This window comes from Heterocephalus glaber, unplaced genomic scaffold (assembly GCF_053883595.1).
Source record: "Heterocephalus glaber isolate CG9 unplaced genomic scaffold, H.glaber_assembly_v1.0 deba00001561, whole genome shotgun sequence".
Classification (NCBI taxonomy): domain Eukaryota; kingdom Metazoa; phylum Chordata; class Mammalia; order Rodentia; family Bathyergidae; genus Heterocephalus; species Heterocephalus glaber.
In genome coordinates, this window is record NW_028258349.1 from 9,618,222 (window position 1) to 9,636,785 (window position 18,564).

Sequence of the window (18,564 nt, forward strand, 5' to 3'; positions counted from 1 at the left end):
CTAAGAGAGAAAGCAGGGTGCCAGTACAACCAATGCCAGTGTAACCGACAAAGTCCCAGACCACTGACTTTTATTAGCAGTCAGTTGGGTTAAAGGTGAAGCGTAATTTCTATGGAAATTAATGTAAACAAGGCTCAGAAAAGATAAGACAAAGCATTCTTAAATTAGGAACAATAGACAAAATATATATGATTATAATTAGAACATTGTCCATCTAGTCAGAAGGTTTTAGTTGTGGGAACAGAATTTGGGTGCAAGTTGTTCTGACCTCAGCATGTAGGCTTCGGCCAGACTCACTTCTCAAAACAGGCCAATTGTGGGGTTAACTCTTCACAGCCTGCCTTGGGCATAATCAATACTACCAGTCCTCTGCAGTCAAGATGTCAGCTGGGGCTACTTTCTCATCTGGAGATTAGGAACCTCTTTCAAGCTCACACAAGTTGGTGGTAGGATTCAGTTACTTATTCTTGTAACATGGAGGCCACTGTCCCCTAGAGGCCACCTCTCTCCAGAGGCAGAAGCTGTGCCTCTTCACAGCCGAGAAGAAGCAGCTCCAGGAAAAGCGCAATTTCCTCTGCTAAGGGCATTTACCTGAGTAAGTCAGATCTACCCCATATAATCAAAATCAATTGGTCTGGGACCCTGAATTGTACCTGTAAAATCCTTTCACCTTGGCTATGTAGCATAACCTAACATCCATCATGTTCAGAAGCCCCACCCACACTCAAGAGAAGGGCATGTTCATGGGGGCCGTTTTAGGGGATTAGAATTCTTCCTGCCAGATAGTTTAAAAGTATTTGGCAGCAACTAACAGGATTATAAAGTGTCAGAGAAGGAAAGCTCACAAGGTGAGTCCCAGTTTCACCCTTGCTTTCTCCCTTAGAGTCTTTTCAAAGTGTGACACAGGAAAATGGAAGCCAAGCAAAATATGGGAGCCTTACTAGAAGAAACAGCTTGGAGTGCCGAAGCAGCTAGGGTTTGGTTGTGGGTGGAGGGACATGGCACTAGAAAAGGGGGCATTACAACAAAGAAAACCTGAGAATTTCCCATTGGACCCATGGCCCTCACCTACACAGGCATGGCTTAGCAGAGAACATCTGACAAGTGGCAAAAGGCTAAACAGATCAAAGGTTACCAGTGCCAAGGAGACATTGAGACTAGGGCCCAGCCAAGACTAAGAGACCTCAAGAATCTCCCAGCCATCCAGTTGATAGTCTGGAAAAGCTATAACTCATTGTGAGATTAGAGACAATTACATTTCCAGCCAAAAACAAAAATAAATCTGCTTTGGTGCTAGTTTTCCATCACTGTGGCAAAATACCTGAGATAATCAACATATGAGGAAAGAGCTTTTTTGGCTTATGGTTTCAGAGGTTTTGGTCCATGACCACATATCCCTGCTGATTTGGGTCATGGTGGCCCAGAACATCATGGCAGGAGCATGTAGCAGAGGATGCCTGTTCACCTCATGGTGATCAAGAAACAAAGAGAAAGGGGGAAAAGTCCAGGGTTCCAGTATCCCCTGGAAGGACACAACTCTGCTGACTTAAGGACCTCCTGCTAGGCCCCACCTCTTACAGTTCCTGTCACCTCCCAATAGGACCACGGGCTGGAAAACAAGTCTTTACCACATGGGCCTTTGGGAAGTAGTTAAGATCCAAACTAGCAACCCTGAAGGATGATAGATTTATCCATGGCCTCAAATTATCTCTAATGTTTTTATATATATTCTGTAGCACTCAATCAAAAATAGGAATAATTTTTTAAAATATTGAACCAGTGGAAATAGAAATGAAACCATAAGCAAATAGAAGATATTGGAGGCTTAAAGCAGATTTTCATATACAGTAGCTATGTCTACTATATTCAAGAAAGTAAATGATGATGGAGAGTTTAGGTAAAGAACTGAAAAACAATAGGAACAAAATGGAAATAATAGAACTAAAAAGTACAATGAGTATTATTGTATTCCTTTAACTCAGTGTTGAGTTAAAAAGCAAATTAGACATAGCTGAAGAGAAAATCAATAGACTGAACAATAGTTTAAGAGAAACTATCCAGACTAAAAGACGAAAAACAAAAGGAAGACCATGAAACATCTTCCAGAACATTCTGTTTTATCCTGTAAGTGTCACTGAAGTTCCACAAGGAAAGAAAAGGATGGACCTATAGGACTTTGGGCAAGGAACTTGTCTTAGTCCATGTTGTGCTACTATAACAACACCCAAGACTAGGTAATTTCTCATGACCACAAATTGTATTTCTTCTTAGATCTGGAGGCTGGAACATCAGGATCAAGTTGTCAGCATCTGGGGAGGTCCTCTTACTGCATCATAAAATATTGCAGAAGGGCTCATGTGGGCCAAGGACAAAGAGAGGGCACAGGAAGAAGAAATGAGACTGAACTTGCCCTTCTATAAGAAACCTTTTCCCATGACAGTGCTGCAAAGCCATTTGTGAGGGCAGAGCCTTCATGGGCTAATCAGCTCTTGCAGTCCCCACCTCCTGGCACTAGCATGGTGGATGTTAAGTTTCCAACACATGCTTTTGAGGGAACAGACTTGAACCATAGTACTACTTATATTCTTAGCTTCTGTGTCTTCTTTGGTAATTGGGTATGTAATAATCTCCCTATAGGTTTGTTGAGTGGACTAAATGAGAGAATATTTAAAGCTCTCGGCCCAATACCTTGCATATGGTAAACACAATAGATGGAAGTTGCATGACAGTATAATCATCATTCAACATCATCAAAACTGGAATGTGAAAGGGAAAAGCATGAAGGACAAAGTTACATGTGAACCAGATCCTCAAGCCCCTTCAGTAATTTCATGTTAACTGTTCTTGCCATAGTAAATATCTTAAAAACAAAGACCAAAAAAGAACTTAGAAGATTAGAAGAACAGCTGATAAGGAAACCAACTTTTTCTGAAGTTTGACCCTTGACTTACTCGATCGGTTCCCCACGGTTGGCTGTAACTCAAGTTAGTTGCAAGTCACTACAGCTGAGATCTGGATGTTTACCTGAGTACACACTATAGATAACAAGAGGCAGATGAATCTTCCATTACCTAATTAACCCAAGTCGTTTGTATGTGAGGCCGGTTGTAACTTCAGGATCCACTGTATTACACTGCAAAGAAAAAAGTGTGTGCATGTGTGTGTGTGTTTGCATGCATGTACATGTGCATGCAGGGGAGGATAAAGAGCCATGGACAATGACTAAGAGAGACTGGTGGATTGATTTTAGAAGAGTTATCACCGTTGTTGAAGATAAATGTGCAGGTTCTGCCAAGGTGCACAAATTCGTAACGGAGAAGTGGCTGATAGTGTGTGAATCTGCTTAAGAAGGAAAGAGTGAAGGAACATGATTTCAGGACTAGCACAGTAATTAGAACAGCAGTGTGCTAATTAAGGCTTGTAAATTTAATGAAACTATTAGCATTTTCTCTTGCAAGAAAAGGTGGATTTCCCCCCTCCAGGAAATGACACCTGTGAACAATTATCTTTCTTATTATTGCTATTAAGATTATTTACGTAAGATGTGCTCACTTAGTACTCGCTGCTGTTAATGTTTTTTTTTTCCTCAACACCTGATCTCACAGTAGATTCTCTCTCTGGTTAGGAAAATGCTTTGGGGATTCTTGATAATTAATAGCATAGCCCAGATAGGCGTGACCACTATTATGGACCCCACTGCACTGTTGTTTTACTGCCTTTGTGGGCAATGTTTTTGTTTTCTTAATAGAAGAATGGGGTTCAGAATCTTTGAGCATCTGAAGGGGCCTGTTGGGCTGTGAACATTAGGAAACTAGCCTTCGCTGATGCCACCATCGGGAACTCAGTAACTTGAGAATTCACCATGTCTCTGCTCTGGGCAAGGGGAAACCTGAGGAAGGTATGGGAATAGATTCATGATACAAACATGAATTTAAAAGATTCTTTTATTGCCCTGAATAAAAATGGCTACAGTGGTCCTCTGAAGATGAGTACCAAATAGAAAATTTCATGTAGTGAGTTACAGAAAAACTAACCCATCAAGAGAAATTTTAAACACACTTAACTGTATCTTAGGCCTTTTGGGAAGGCTTACTCTCATGTCCCTGTGGTTAAACCCATTCAGCTGATGTGTATTGAGACCTGTAGGCACTGGGAACACATTAGTGTGCATGACAGGTGAGCTCCATGTCCCCTTGAGCTGACATTCTAGTGGAGGACTCGGACATCAGGTCAAAATACAAGAAAATGGCAAATGTTTGGAGAAGATTAAACTGCTGTGGTAGCATGTGATTGGGGGTATATGTGGTACGTGGGATTGAACTACACTGAACTATATCCCCAGACCTCTTTATTTTTTTATTTTGAGATAAGGTCTCACTAAATTGCCCAAACTGGGCTCAAATTCATGGTTTTCCTGCTTCAGCCTCCCAGAATGCTGGGATTATAGGTGTGCACCACCATGCCCACCTCAACCACTTGGTTTTAAGTGCTCACGAAGGCTTCTCCAAGGTGACATTTAGGTTAATGCTTGAATGGCAAGAAGCACCCCACCAATCTCTGATTAGAAGGAAGAAGGTCTCAGGCGGATTAGGCTTAGTGTGAGTGAATGAGTGAGTGTCAGAGATACGGCCTGTGGGAAGACAGAGAGGAGAAAAAGGACACACAAGTTCAGACTACCTTGCCACAGTGATGAGGCTGAATTGTTTTCCAATTCCAGGCACATGCCTGGAATCCCAGCACTCTGGGAGACTGAGGCAGGAGGATGCAAGTTTGACACCAACCTGGGCAACTTAGTGATTTAGTGAGACTCCAGTACTGCAGAAGGAAGGGAGGGAGGGAAGGAGGAAGGAAGGGAAATGTAGAGAGATGTCTAAAAAGAAAATCTACAATGAAACTTGTTTTGTTTTTTGTTTTGTTGGCTTTCTGACACAGGCTTTTACTATGTAGTTCAGGCTGCCTTGAACTCACTGTGTAGCCCAGGCTGGCCTCAAACTCAGTGGTCCTCCTGCCTCAGCCTGCCAAGTGCTGGGATTACAGGTGTGTGCCACCACCCCTGGCTTTACAGTGAAATCATCTGTATCAGGGCTGTCTTACCCAAAGAGGGCCATGTTACCATGTTATCCTCTGTATACTTGGACATGTGATTCAGAAGCCCTAATCAGTCTCCACTGGCAACTTGTATTAAGAAGTCGGGGTGAGGGGATGCAGTACACAGAGCAGCTCTGTGCACATCAAAGCAGACAAAGCCACCCTGCAGCCTGCAGTGAAGCAAACACTAAAAAGTAGCAATAAGAGGTTGTGTGGCTCCAGTGAGGTAGGGAGAGGAACATTCATAGTGGACTCATAGTACCTCCTATGTTGGCCTTCCTCGCTGTTCTTGGGTTCCATGAAACATCCCTGTTATATTTCCAATAAACTAGTTCTTTGACTTGAGCTAGTTTGATCAAATGTCTCCTCATAATAAAATGATCCCTGATGAATATAACCCCAAGGCAGAGTTCTCATGAGTTTTGTAATGATCTTTACTCTCAGAACACCACTTCCACAGAGTTATGGTATTTCTCACCTTGAGTCATGATTAGTGTTTCTACACTTCTTGCTATGATTTGAAGTTCCTGAGTGCAAGGACGGTTTCTTCTTCGTGCACAAGTCCCCAGAAGATGCTCAGAGTGAGTGTGTGCGAAGGGTGTGTTGCCTTGGATGCCAAGGTGAGGTCAGGTTTAATGGATGCTCACTGAGCTATCATCAGTGAGTTCCTCCCAAGAAGAAGATGGGAGTGAGAGCACAGACCATCCTGCCTGGAAAATCAACTTTCCTTTCCTGCTGCTTATCAAATAAACCGACTCAATTATCATGACGGTTAAACTGAAATGTCAACTTAATTGGCTTGGGAGCCCCTAGATTGATAAAGCACATTCTAGGTATGTCTGGGTGGCTCATGGAGCCATGACCTTGGGTACTGTGTCTGGCCCTTCACCCCTTTCTCTCTGGCGCTGTTCTACTGTGCTTCCTAGCCACACCGTGAACTAAGCAGCTTTGCTCCACTGTGCCCTTCTGCTATGATGTTCCTGCTTTGGAGCCAGTCAATCAAGGATTGAATCCTCTAAAACCATCAGCCAAATAAACCTCTCCTCCTTTAAGTTGTGGGTGTCAGGTATTTTGTCCTGTGATGAGAAGGCTAAGTAATACACCTGTACATTGTAAAAAGGATATATGAGTACAAAAACTCTACTAAAAGACCCTCAAGTCAGCAACCACCAAAAGAATGTGGTGGTGCCAGCATATATTTATTTAAAGAAATTATAAGGTATGCAAAGGAGCCAGGAAAGTTGACCCATTGGCAGGAAAAAACTCAAGCAATAGAAACTGTCTGTATCACAACCCAGATGTCAGATTTAACAAAAATTTCAAGGCAACCATTTAAAATATTCTTAGAGAAATAAGAAAACAGTGCTTAAAGAACCATAACAATGACTCATTAAATAAAAATATCAGTGAAGAGGTAGAAATTATTTAAAAGAACCAAATGGAAAGTCTGAAGTTGAAAAGTATGAAAACTGAAATTTAAAAAGAAAAAGAAAAAAATAACTAGAGGGGCTCCACAGTAGATTTTAGGCTGGAAGAAGATAGAACCAACAAACTTAAAGATAGGTAAATAGAGATTGTGCAACCAGAACAGACAGAAAGAAAATGAAGAAAGATGAATAGTCTCAGAGACCTGCAGGACACCATTTAGGATACAAACATATGGATAGCTAAAGAATTAGAAGGACAGAGGTATCTGTGTATATAATATATACATATATCTGTGTATATAATATATACATATATGTAATAGCTGAAAACTCCCCAAACACCATGAAAACTATTAATCTACACATATGAAGAGCTTAACAGTCCAAGTAGGAGAAACACATACAAACACATACAAAAGTGAAAAAAAAAAAAAAAGACAAAAAGTCTTGTAAACTGCAAGAACAAAATGACTTGGCACTTGGCACATACAAGGGAACCCCAATTCGATTAACAACGGACCTCTTATCAGAAACAGTGGTGGCCAGAGGCAGTGGGGTGATGATTCAAAGTGCTGAAATAAAGGCCTGGCAGCCAAGAATTCTATGTCCAGGAAAACTACTCTTAAAAACATGAAGGAGAAATTAAGACATCCCTGGAGAAATAAAAACAGAATGCATTGCTAGCAGAAGTGGCCTACCAAAACCAACCAAACAAAAACATTAAAGAGAATCCTTCCAGCTAAAATGAAAAAAACAGTAGACCATAACTCAAATCCACATGAAGACATAAATACCACTAGCACATGTAACTACATAGGTAAATACATAGTGTAAATGTATTTTGCCTTGCAGAGCTTTTCCTCCATCCTGTCTGATTTAAAATGGAACTGGATAAAGGAATAGTTATACATTCACTGTATATACTTTTTGATACTATTGTAAATGGAATTTTTTTCCTAATTTCATTTTTAGAATGATCATTGCTAGTGTAGGCGCCAGTGATTTTTTTATTTTGCTCTTATCTCCTGCAACTCTGATGAATTCTTATTAATTACAATAGCTTTTTTTAGTAGAATCCATAGGATTTCATACATGGAAGATTTATTCCATTTACAAAGAGAGATCAATTGTTTTACTTCCTTTGCAATCTGGATGCCCTGAAATTCTTTTTCTTCCCAGCTTCCCTGTATAGAACCTCTAATAAAACATTAAATATAATTGGAAAAAGTAGCTATCTTTGTCTTTTTCCTGACTTGAGCAAATGTAAAACTTCCATTGCTATACCAAAAACATGAGGCATCAACTTATAAAGAAGAAAAAGTTTATTTTGGCCCACAGATTTGAGGCTTCCATTCATGACTGGTTGGCCTGTAGCTTTTCGGCTGTGGTGAGAAGCACACAGTGGAACAAAGCGGGTCACCTCACAGCTGAAACACAAGAAAGCAGGGGCTGGGGTCCCATGGTCCCCTTCAGGGCACGTCTCAGGGACCCAGAGTCCTCCCATGAGGCCTCATCTCCCGACAGCACCCCAGGCTGGAAATCAGACCTCATGGAGGGTGGTGGAAGGAGTGCATTCCATCTTTCAACAGGAAGTAGGACTGTTTTCATCAGACATACTGTGTTTTGCATGTGTGAATTCCTTATAGCGAGTTTTCTTTTATTCTCACTTTATTAAGCATTTTTATCATGAAAAATGATTGCCTGAAAACGAAAGTGAAGAAACACTAAATGAGGTACGTAAGTATATATTGATTAGTTGGTGATTTCTATCTCCTGTTGAACTGATAAGATGTCCAGAATGTTTTCATCTTGGGGGGGGCACTGGAAATTGAACCCAGAGCCTTCACACTGAGCTACATCCCTGGCCCATTTTTTTACTTTTTATTTTTAAGACAGGGTCTTGCTAAGTCACTAAGTTGCTAGGCTGAGTTTGAACTTGAGATCTTCCTGCTTCAGCCTCCCAAAATACTGGGATTACCACCATGCCTGGCTGGCCAGAATGTTTTCTTTAGGCAGTCAAATGAGCTGCTGCTGAATATATCATTATGAGAGAAAACATTATATTATATATTTTCGCCTCCACTGAAATTTATTGCCTGTCTCTATCTCCTCAAACCACTTCCGCCCTCCATAATTGAATCTGGGATATCATGAGATTACAAATAAATAAGATTTTTCCAATGAAGAACTAGCACCAGATATTCCTTTATTTTTATTCTTAGACTTAAGTGGTGATCATAAACTTCAGAAAAGCTACTTACGTATCATTCGGAAATTGCAAATTAGTGCTCGCTTTGACAGCACATATACTAAAATTGGAAATTCCAAATTAAAGTAGCAAGAAGATATCATGACACACCTATCAGAATGACAAGAATCCAAAACATTGATGACATCAATGCTGGCAAGGATGAGGAGCAAGAGAAACTGTCACTCATTGCTGGTAGGAATCCAAAATGGTACAGTCCCCGTGGCAATTTGGCAGTTTCTTACACATCTAAATACAACCTTACCATACAATCCAGCTCCCATACTCCTTGTTCTTTATCCAAGTGAGCTGGAAACTTAAGTCCACACTAAAATCTACTCATACATAATTATAGATTTATATAGGAAGACCAAATTTGGAAGCGACCAGGAAGTCCTCCAGTGGGACTGAGTAAATGAGCTGTGAAATATATAAGTAGCAATGAAACATTCAGCAGTAAAAAGTGAGCTATCCAGCCATGAAAAGACATGGAAGAATCTTAAACCCATATTACTAAATGGAAGAAGCCAAGATGAAAGGCCACTCCTATGATCTGGATATGGTTTGAAATGTGTCCTCCAAGGCTTTGTGTGTTGAAATTTAGTCCCCATTGTGAGGTACTGAGAAGACAGAATATTAATCTGACTATAGTGTTTAGCGGTGGGGCCTCTGGGAGACGATTGGCATTAGATGAGAGCATCAATGTGGTACACCTATGACTGAATACTGGTGGCTACTTAAGAAAGAATCCAGAGGATACAAACACGCATGCTCCCTGTCTCTTGCCACATGACACCCTGTGCCACTGTGCCCTCCAGCCAACTAGAGAACCATCACCATCTGCAGGTCCTCAAACTTGGACCAGAACTATGAGCCAAAGACTTACCTAGTCTGTGGTATTGTGTTCTTAGCAACAGAGAACAGACTAAGTACACCACATAGTGCATGATTCTTTTCCCATACAGCATTCAGGAAGGGGCAGATTATGGAGACAGTAAAAAGACCACTGGCTCCCAAGAGTTAAAGGAAAGGGAAGGCTGGGGAGGTGGAGCACAGAGCATAGGGCAGTGACGATATTCTATATCATACTGGAATGACAGATCCATGGCATTATACATTTGTCTAAACTCACATGATTTACTAAATAGTGAACACTAATGTAAACTATGGACTTCAGGGAATAATGTCTCAGTGTAAGTTCATCAGCTGCAATTAATGTACCACTCTAGTGGAGGATGTTGACAATAGGGAAGGTCATGCAGCGGGGCACTCTCTGGTCCTTCCTTTCAGTTTTGCTGTGAGTCTAAAACCGCTGTAAAAATAAATTTAAAACTATTCTTTAAGAATAGTTTTACAAAAAAAAAAAGAATAGTTTTACGGGCCAGGGATTTAGCTCAGTGGTTCCGCCGCCTACCTCACAAGCGCAAGGACCTGAGTTTGATCCCCAGTACCAAAAAAAAAAAAAAAAAAAAGAATAGTTTTAGCTTTAATTAGCTCCTTAAGAAGCTAATTAAATGAAAAAATCAGTCATTAAGAGACTGACCTCAAAACTAACAAGAAAAATAAAATGCAGAGTATTTGAGCCATATTGTAGGATCGCAACACTGTAAAACACAAAGAATCACTATTGTCCATAATCAAGGTTAGGTTTTTCCAGATTGTTTTAAGGCATACAGCATATGAGCAGCTGAGGTTTTAACATAAATCATTACCTTTTTAATGTTTCCATAACAGGTTAGGTTAATATGCGATCTTAAAGTGTAATATTTTAGAAATTCTAAGGCAAAATAATTAGTCATCTGTAAATCTAAACTGTTTTCAATCTGACTACCAAAAATCTATTGGTACTTATTACATTAAGATATTTCAAATTAATTTTCCCTTCACATCTATAATTCACTTCATTAAACCTAAGTAATAATGCACATTATTTTCTCACACAGTATTTTCTAATTTTCTTCAAACAGATTTGGAGGAAGGCAGCACATGGCACGGGTCCTGGCCAGACATCGTCACTTGCCCATCTTGTAACCTTGGGCACATTATGTCTCAGTTTCCTGAACTGTAAATAGATTAAATCAATAGTCTTATCCCATAGGGTTTTTGAAAGGATTAAATTAGTTAATAATTTAAAGCTCTTAGAACAGTGCCGGGCACAGAGTAAGCACCTAATAAATATTTATTGCTATTATTAACACAATTTTGACACTTCTTAAAAGGGAGCTTGGCTCGTGTAATTGTTCTTTTTACCCTCTGGTATAAAACTTTTACCCTTGATGTGGCTATACTATATATTAATAGAAACCTACCCCCTCTTTCTTCTACTCTACACCTGTTTTGAAACACTTTGTGCTGTCAGCAAAAAGGCACCTCTCACTTCACGAAGCACTATCACCACTTGAGCATTCCAAGCACAGGCCCTGCAAAGAGCATTAGCACTGGCCGCCAGCCTGGAAGGATGTGTTCTTGTCCCTGACTCCTCCCTCCTCTCTCTGCTTCCTGGCTGCCATAGGTTGAGCATCTTTCCCTCCACCCTGTCCCTCTGCCATTCTCTTCCTGCCTTGGAGCCAGCCAACCATGGAGTGAAGCTCCGAGCCAAAATAAATCACTCTTCCTTTAAACTGTAGGGTAATTGTAGAGTATTATGCCCAGTGAATGCTGAGACACTGTCAGCTTCTGTGATGAAAACTTGGCTTGTTCTGTTTTTTCTCTACTGGAAAGTGAGTTTTCCAAGGGCAAGGGCTTTATCTTGTTCACTGCTCTATCTCTGCTTCTAGATCTCACTCTAATTAAATTTCCTTGGCCTCTCTGTCCCCTTGGCCTGCTTTCCTTTTTTATGGCATGCATTGCCATCTTGTTTACTTATGTTTTTTCAGATCCCCACAAGAACACAGGCCTCATGTCCCCATCTGTCATCTATTAAACAATATTTTTTAATGAATAAATACTGTCTGAGCTGGGCATGGTGGAGCACATCTATAATCCCAGCACTGAGGGAAGCTGAGGCAGGAGGACCCCAAGTTGGAAGCCAACTTGAGCAAATGAGTGAGACTCTTGTCTCAAAATAAAAAATAAAAAGGTCTGGGAGTGTAACTCAGCAGTAGAGCACCCCTTGGGTTTAATCCCAAGCATTGGAGAAAAAGAAAGACTGTCTGGTGCATAATAGGCTGTGGTGGTTTGGATGTACAAGTTTGTCCCCAAAAGGTTTATGTGTTGGGAGCTTGGTCCTCAGTATGCCAAGGAGAGGTGGTGGGACTGGAAAGGGGTGGAGCCTCATGAGAGGTGCTTCGGTGATGGGGAGCACTGACCTTGGAGGAGATTAAGTTCAGTAGTTCTTGGGGGACCTTATTCAGCACCCTAACAGTGAGTTGTTATAAAAGAGCAATCCCTCCACTTCCAGTCTCACCATGTGATCTCTCCTGTCTTCCATGAGCCCCTCACCAAAAGCTCAGCAAAAGGCCACAGATCATAGACTTTCAGCCTCTAAAATTTGAACTAAATGATGTCTGTCTGTCTGTCTGTCTCTCTCTGTCTTTCTCTCTCTCTCTCTGTCTCTCTCTCTCTCTCTCTCTCTCTCTCTCTCTCTCTCTCTCTCTCTCTCTCTCTCCATATAATCTAGTCTCAGGGGTTTGGTTTTGTTTTTTGACACAGGGTCTCACTATGTAGTTCAGACTGGCCTTGATCTCACTGTGTGGCCCAGGCTGGTCTTGAACTTGCAGTGATCCTCCTGCTTCAGCCTCCCAAGTGCTGGGATTACAAGTGCATGCCACCACACTGGGCAAGTAATTTTGTTATAGCAACAGAAAATAGATTAATACATAGACCCTCAGCAGATATGCTAAAAAGATAAATTTTCCTAATGATGTCATGGACAGATTAAATAAGGGTTCTATTTCCCATGGACAATCTAAACATAATAAAAATTTCCTTTAGAAAAAAGTAATAACCTCATCACCTCTTGCATAAAGCAAACTCATTCTACTATAAAACCATGATTGCTCAGCTAAAATTGGCCCTCACAATTTCCCAGAAACCCTACTGGGTTGCCAGTCATTTACACTGTTTCTCACCTTCCACAATAACCATCCAAATTCTTCTCCCCACTATAATAGTCTAGCCCAGTGATGGTAATCCTTTTAGAGCTTTCAGTAATAATGAACAGCCACCTCTGGCACACATGCCATAGGTTCACCACCACAGGTAGCTCTCCTCTTCCTACAGTAAATAAACCCTTGCATTAGTTACCTATTGCCATGTAACAAATTACCCCAAACCATAATGCCTTAGAGCACATATTATTTTATCACTCTACTTGTTCAGGAATCCAGGTGTGAAGTAGCTGGATGCCTCCAGCTCAACCCCTCTGCTTAGGTCTCCTGTGGATGCTCAGCTGGTGTAAGACCCTCTTCCAAGCTCACTCACATGGCTGTTGGCAGGACTTGGTGCTTTGTAGGCTGTTGTTTAGAGAATTCCCTTAGTTTCTTGTCCTGTGAGCCTTTCCACAGGGTAGCTCAGAACACGGCTGCTGATTTTCCTCAGAATGCACGTCTAGACAATAAAACATATCAATTTCCACCACAAATTTGGTGGCATAAAGTGACAGAAATGTATTCTCTCACAATCGGGAGATCAGATATCTGAAATCAAGTCTCCCTCTGCAGGTGACATTTAATGGACAGTTCTTTCTTGGCTCTTCCAACTTCTGGTAATTCCGGTGATCCTTGGTCCTTATGGCTGTATAACTTAAATGCCTTCCTTCCTCAACTTTCACATGTTCTCCTCCTTGTGTATCTTAAATCTCTCTCTGCCTTCCTCTTAAAAGATCCTGGAATAATCCAGGATGTCCTCAAGACTCTTAATTACATCCACAAAGACCCTTTTTCTCAGAAAAGTTACATTCACAGGTTCCAGGTGAACCTGTCTTTTGGGAAATTCAAACCACTATATCTGGCTCAATGACTGACAACTTTAACCATCATGTTTTTCAAGCCAGAAATCCAATAGCTGGTTTGTGCTCTTTTCACTTGTTCCTAGCATCTCATTGCCTCTCCCCCTGGAATCCTAGAGCAGCCTTCTGTCTCTCCAGAGCTGCTCCTCTGTCCTACCATCCACTCTCCACATGGTATAGTGGAGTTGTTTGGAAATCTGATTATGCTACCCACCCACCTTACCCTCACCTGCTCACAGCTCTTAGGGAATGGACTAATAACACTGACATAGTCTGTATTAAAAACCAGTACTATAAGAGGACAGACTTTAAATGGAAGCTTTTAGGACAGTGATATATAGATGGTAAAGAAACATGTAAAGTAACTAAAAAGAGTCACTACAAAAACTAATGAATTTGTAGTCATGAGAATCACTTGAACTACTGTAGTAAAGCAAGGTACAAACATATAATTGTGCTCAATAGATATTAGCCAGTAGGTAAATAATAAAATAGTGAATACCAAAAGTAGAATCCATTATTATTTTAGATTTCAAGTTGCTTAGAGATTGGGTATGTCATTCTTCACTTTCTCTAAAAGATTGGTCAGAAGACCATATGCTACCTAAAATTCTTATGATCGAGGTATCTTTTTGTCTGCAGTTTAACTTGGTTACACCTATTAACCAGTTGTGATAATTAGTTGGTCAGTTAAGCCTGTCACCAATTAGCAGGAAGCAGAGCTCCTGGGATAGGTGTGGAGGGAGAAATAGACTAACAAGACCTCCAAACATAGTTTGTCAAGTTATAATTTTAGTATACATGTATTCCATGTAATATATAGAGTGTGATTGAAAAATACATTAATTGTTTAAACTTTTAAAATGCATTACAGTAAAAGACACATTGCTATTAATCCCCACAAAATACTCCCCCTTGCTTCAAACAAACTTATCCCATCATTCTTGCCACTTTCTGAAGCAGTTCTGGAAGTCCTCTTGACTGTCTTTAGTTATGCTATTATGGCTGCCATGGCATTCTGAATCAATTCACAATATTTACCTTTCATGGTGATTTTGACTTGGAAGAAGAGCCAGAAGTCACATGGTGCCAGATCCAGTGAATAAGGTGGACAAGGACACACAATAAAGTTTTTATAAACCTGCTTTTCCTTTGGATAGTACCCAGAAGCAGCATTCACTGTATTTTTTTAATCACAACTTTAAAGACACTCATGAAAGAAGACTTCCAGTACTGCTTTAGAAAGTGGCAAGAATGATGGGATAAATGTGTAGCAAGGGGGAGTACTGATGGCAATGTGTCTTTTACTATAATAATTTTTTAAAATTTAAACATTCACCATATATTTTGATCACACCTTATAATAACCATAGTTCTACTAAAAAAATATTTTTAATTGATGAGCTTCACCTAGGCCTCTTCTGTACCCAAAGCCATTAATACAATGACTTTCCTAGACCCCTTCTCTATAGTCTATATGAAAATAAAGTCGCAGGAAACTACTGTTAAAAAGCATCTTCCTCCCTTCACTGTTCATCACGTTGTGAATACCAAGACAGCTGGGATGCCTGTGGAGTATTTCTGCCAGCAGCATTTTGAACTTGTCAGACCTGCTTTGCCCATGTTCATATCTTCTTGTAACTCCCCTGCTCCAATACCTGACTGTGAGTTATCCAAATGGTTTCCAAATGATGGGCTTCCAAGTTGCCAACTTCTATGCTCCTGTCACTTCAAAACAATCCACTCCAATTTATGTTCTAATAATAGGTAGGTGGAAACCTTATAGGTCAAACAGAAACAAATCTCTAGCATAAAAAGCTATGACATTCACCATCAATCATAAACTACCTTCTGAGTATCTATGATGTATTCAGCACTGGGCTAATACTACTCTGGCCTTCAGCAAGACTCTTGGCCCCAAAACAGGGTGATAGAGTGAGTGCAAGGTGATTTTATGTCAGTAAAATGTTCCTTTCACAGCTTCTGATTTTTAGGAGAGGGTCAATTCAGCTGCCATAACAAACAGCCCTAAAATCTTGGTGGCTTACAAGAGTGAAGGGCTTTTTCCCACTCTTGCTATATATATATATCCAGCAGCTGAGCTAGGACTTTGATCTTGCTGTCCTCTCTCCTAGACCAAAAGAAGGAGTATCCACTGTCAGGGATGTGCCTGGTCATTATGCAGTAGAAGAAATAGCTCTTGGGGGTCTCACTCCAACAATTAAACGCTCTGGCTTAAAAGTGATACATGCCTCTCCTGTGTACAATTTATTGGCCAGAATAGCCAGATGGCCCCATTCAACCTCCAGGGGGCCAGACAGTGCACCCCACCCTGTGCCTGGACTTGGGGAGCAGTGGAGATATTGGCAAACAACACTAAAGTTTATCACCATCTGCCCTCTGGCCACTAAATGGCTGGAGTACCCTTCTTCCCAACAAACAAAATATATTTACTTCCTCCCCAAGAAAAATAATCTGAAAGTTCCACTCAATGAAGGCATAATTCTTTAAACAGGACTTCTGGGTGGTGCATAAGAATCTCTATACCAGGTCAAAGGAGATACTCTTTACATCCAGAGATGTAGGAACTAAAAGCCAAGTTATCTGCTCACCTCCCAAGAAATGTCACCCTCCCAATACCCAAAGAGAATAGTTGTAGGCTAACTTCTATCAACATATTCCTCAGAAAGGGAAAGAATGTGTTTAAAAGACAAAAGTCCAGTGAATATGGTTTTGCAGCTCTTAATTGGCTTTATCTGTGATCCTAGAATCAAGAACCAATCTAGACCAAAAAATGGTTTAGAATGCTTCTACCAAGTGGGAATGTTTACATTTATAGCCAGAGAAAAGGAAGTAGCATACAGAAAAGGGAAGTGAGGTACAGAGACAGTCCAACTGGTTACAGTTCATATCTGTCTTATTTGAACTTGTCATTAGCTGAGACTCCACTATTTGATACAAGAACAAGTCCTGCCCAGGATCAGTGGAATAGATTAGAAGATGCAGAAACAGCTCCAGACATACTCAGCCACCTCATCTTTGACAAAGGAGCCAATCGTCCTCATTGGAGAAAAGATAGCCTGTTCAATAAATGGTGTTGGAAAAACTGGATTTCAACCTGCCAAAGATTAAACCTAGACCCATACCTATTACCGTGCACTAAACTAAGATCAAAGTGGATTAAAGAGCTAAATGTCAAGATAGAAACAGTAAACTTGCTGGAAGACAAGTTAGGTAGAATTCTCAATGACACTGGCATAGGAAAAGACTTTATGAACAAAACTTCAGTAGCACAGGAGCTAGCACAAAGAAGCAACAACTGGGATCTCACTGTATTAAAAAGCTTCTGCACTGCAAGAGAAACCACCAACAGAGCTAAGAGACAACCTACAATATGGGAAGAAATTTTTAGCAGCTGTACCTCAGACAAAGGTCTACTATCTAGAATATATAAAGAATTGAAAAAAATCAGACCCCCCAAATTCAAAGACCCAATTCAAAAATGGGCATCCAAAATGAACAGACATTTCTCACACAAAGAAGTAAAAACAGCAAATAAATATATGAAAAAATGTTCAACATCACTGGTCATTCAAGAGATGCAGATGAAAACAACACAGGGATTCCACCTCACCCCACAAAGAATGGCTGCTATCAAGAAATCAACCAATAACAAATGCTTGCAGGGGTGTGGAGAGAAAGGAACCCTTCTCCATTGTTGGTGGGAGTGCAGACTGGTGCAACCACTGTGGAAATCAGTGTGGAGATACCTCAAAGAACTAGGACTAGAGGTCCCACTTGACCCAGCTATTCCCCTGCTGGGTATCTTCCCCAAAGAATTAAAAGAATCAGGGCCAGGGATTTAGCTCAGTGGTTTCGCTGCCTGCTGTGCAAGCACAAGGACCCGAGTTCGATCCCCGGTACCAAAAACAAACAAACAAACAAAACAAACTATAGCTAAATAAACCTTTCCCCTTAAAAAAAAAAAAAGAATTAAAAGAATCATACCACAGCGATATATGTGCACCTATGTTTATAGCGACACAGTTTGTAATAGCTAAGGTTTGGAAACAGCCCAAGTGCCCATCAACTGGAAACTGGATAAAGAAGATGTATTTTTTTTATAAAATGGAGTACTACTCAGCCATAAAGAAAGAGGAACTAAAGTCATTTATAGCTAAATGGATGCATATTGAGGCCATACTCTTAAGTGAAATAAATAGGACACAGGTGTAAATACCGAATAGTATCTCTAGTGTGAGAAACTGAAAGTGTAAATAAGGATGAAAATGATTAAAATGAATAATTGATAATTTGAAATAGGAGAAGGTCCAAAGGTGGAGGGGTGGCAGGAGGGGAAGGGGAAAGGGAAGAAGAGAAAGGAAAAATTATGAGAAAGAAAAAAAAATGGAAACAAAGTATGTAAATAGGGAAGGGTGGTGGGGGTGAAGGGCACATAGGTAATGGGGAAAAAAATAAGAACTAAGATACATCATGTTCAGGTACAAACACCCAATGATAAATGTAAATGTATTGTATACCTAAAATGTACCAATAAACTTATAAATAAATAAAGAAAAAAAGAAGAACAGGTCCTGGTCTAGTCGCACTTCAAGTTAGGTTATAGTTCACTATGGATGGAGACACCTTTAGGTCAAACTTAAAATATGTACCAAGATACCTTTAGACTAAAGTTAACAATGGAAAGCACTCAGACACTAACTCTAGTTCCTTTTCTCTGTTGCACTTATTGCACTTAATACTTAAATAAATGTCAGTTTTCTACCAGGAATCCCTCAGACCTGTACCTATATTAATTGATTTGATTCTTACTGTACAACCCTATGAAAAAG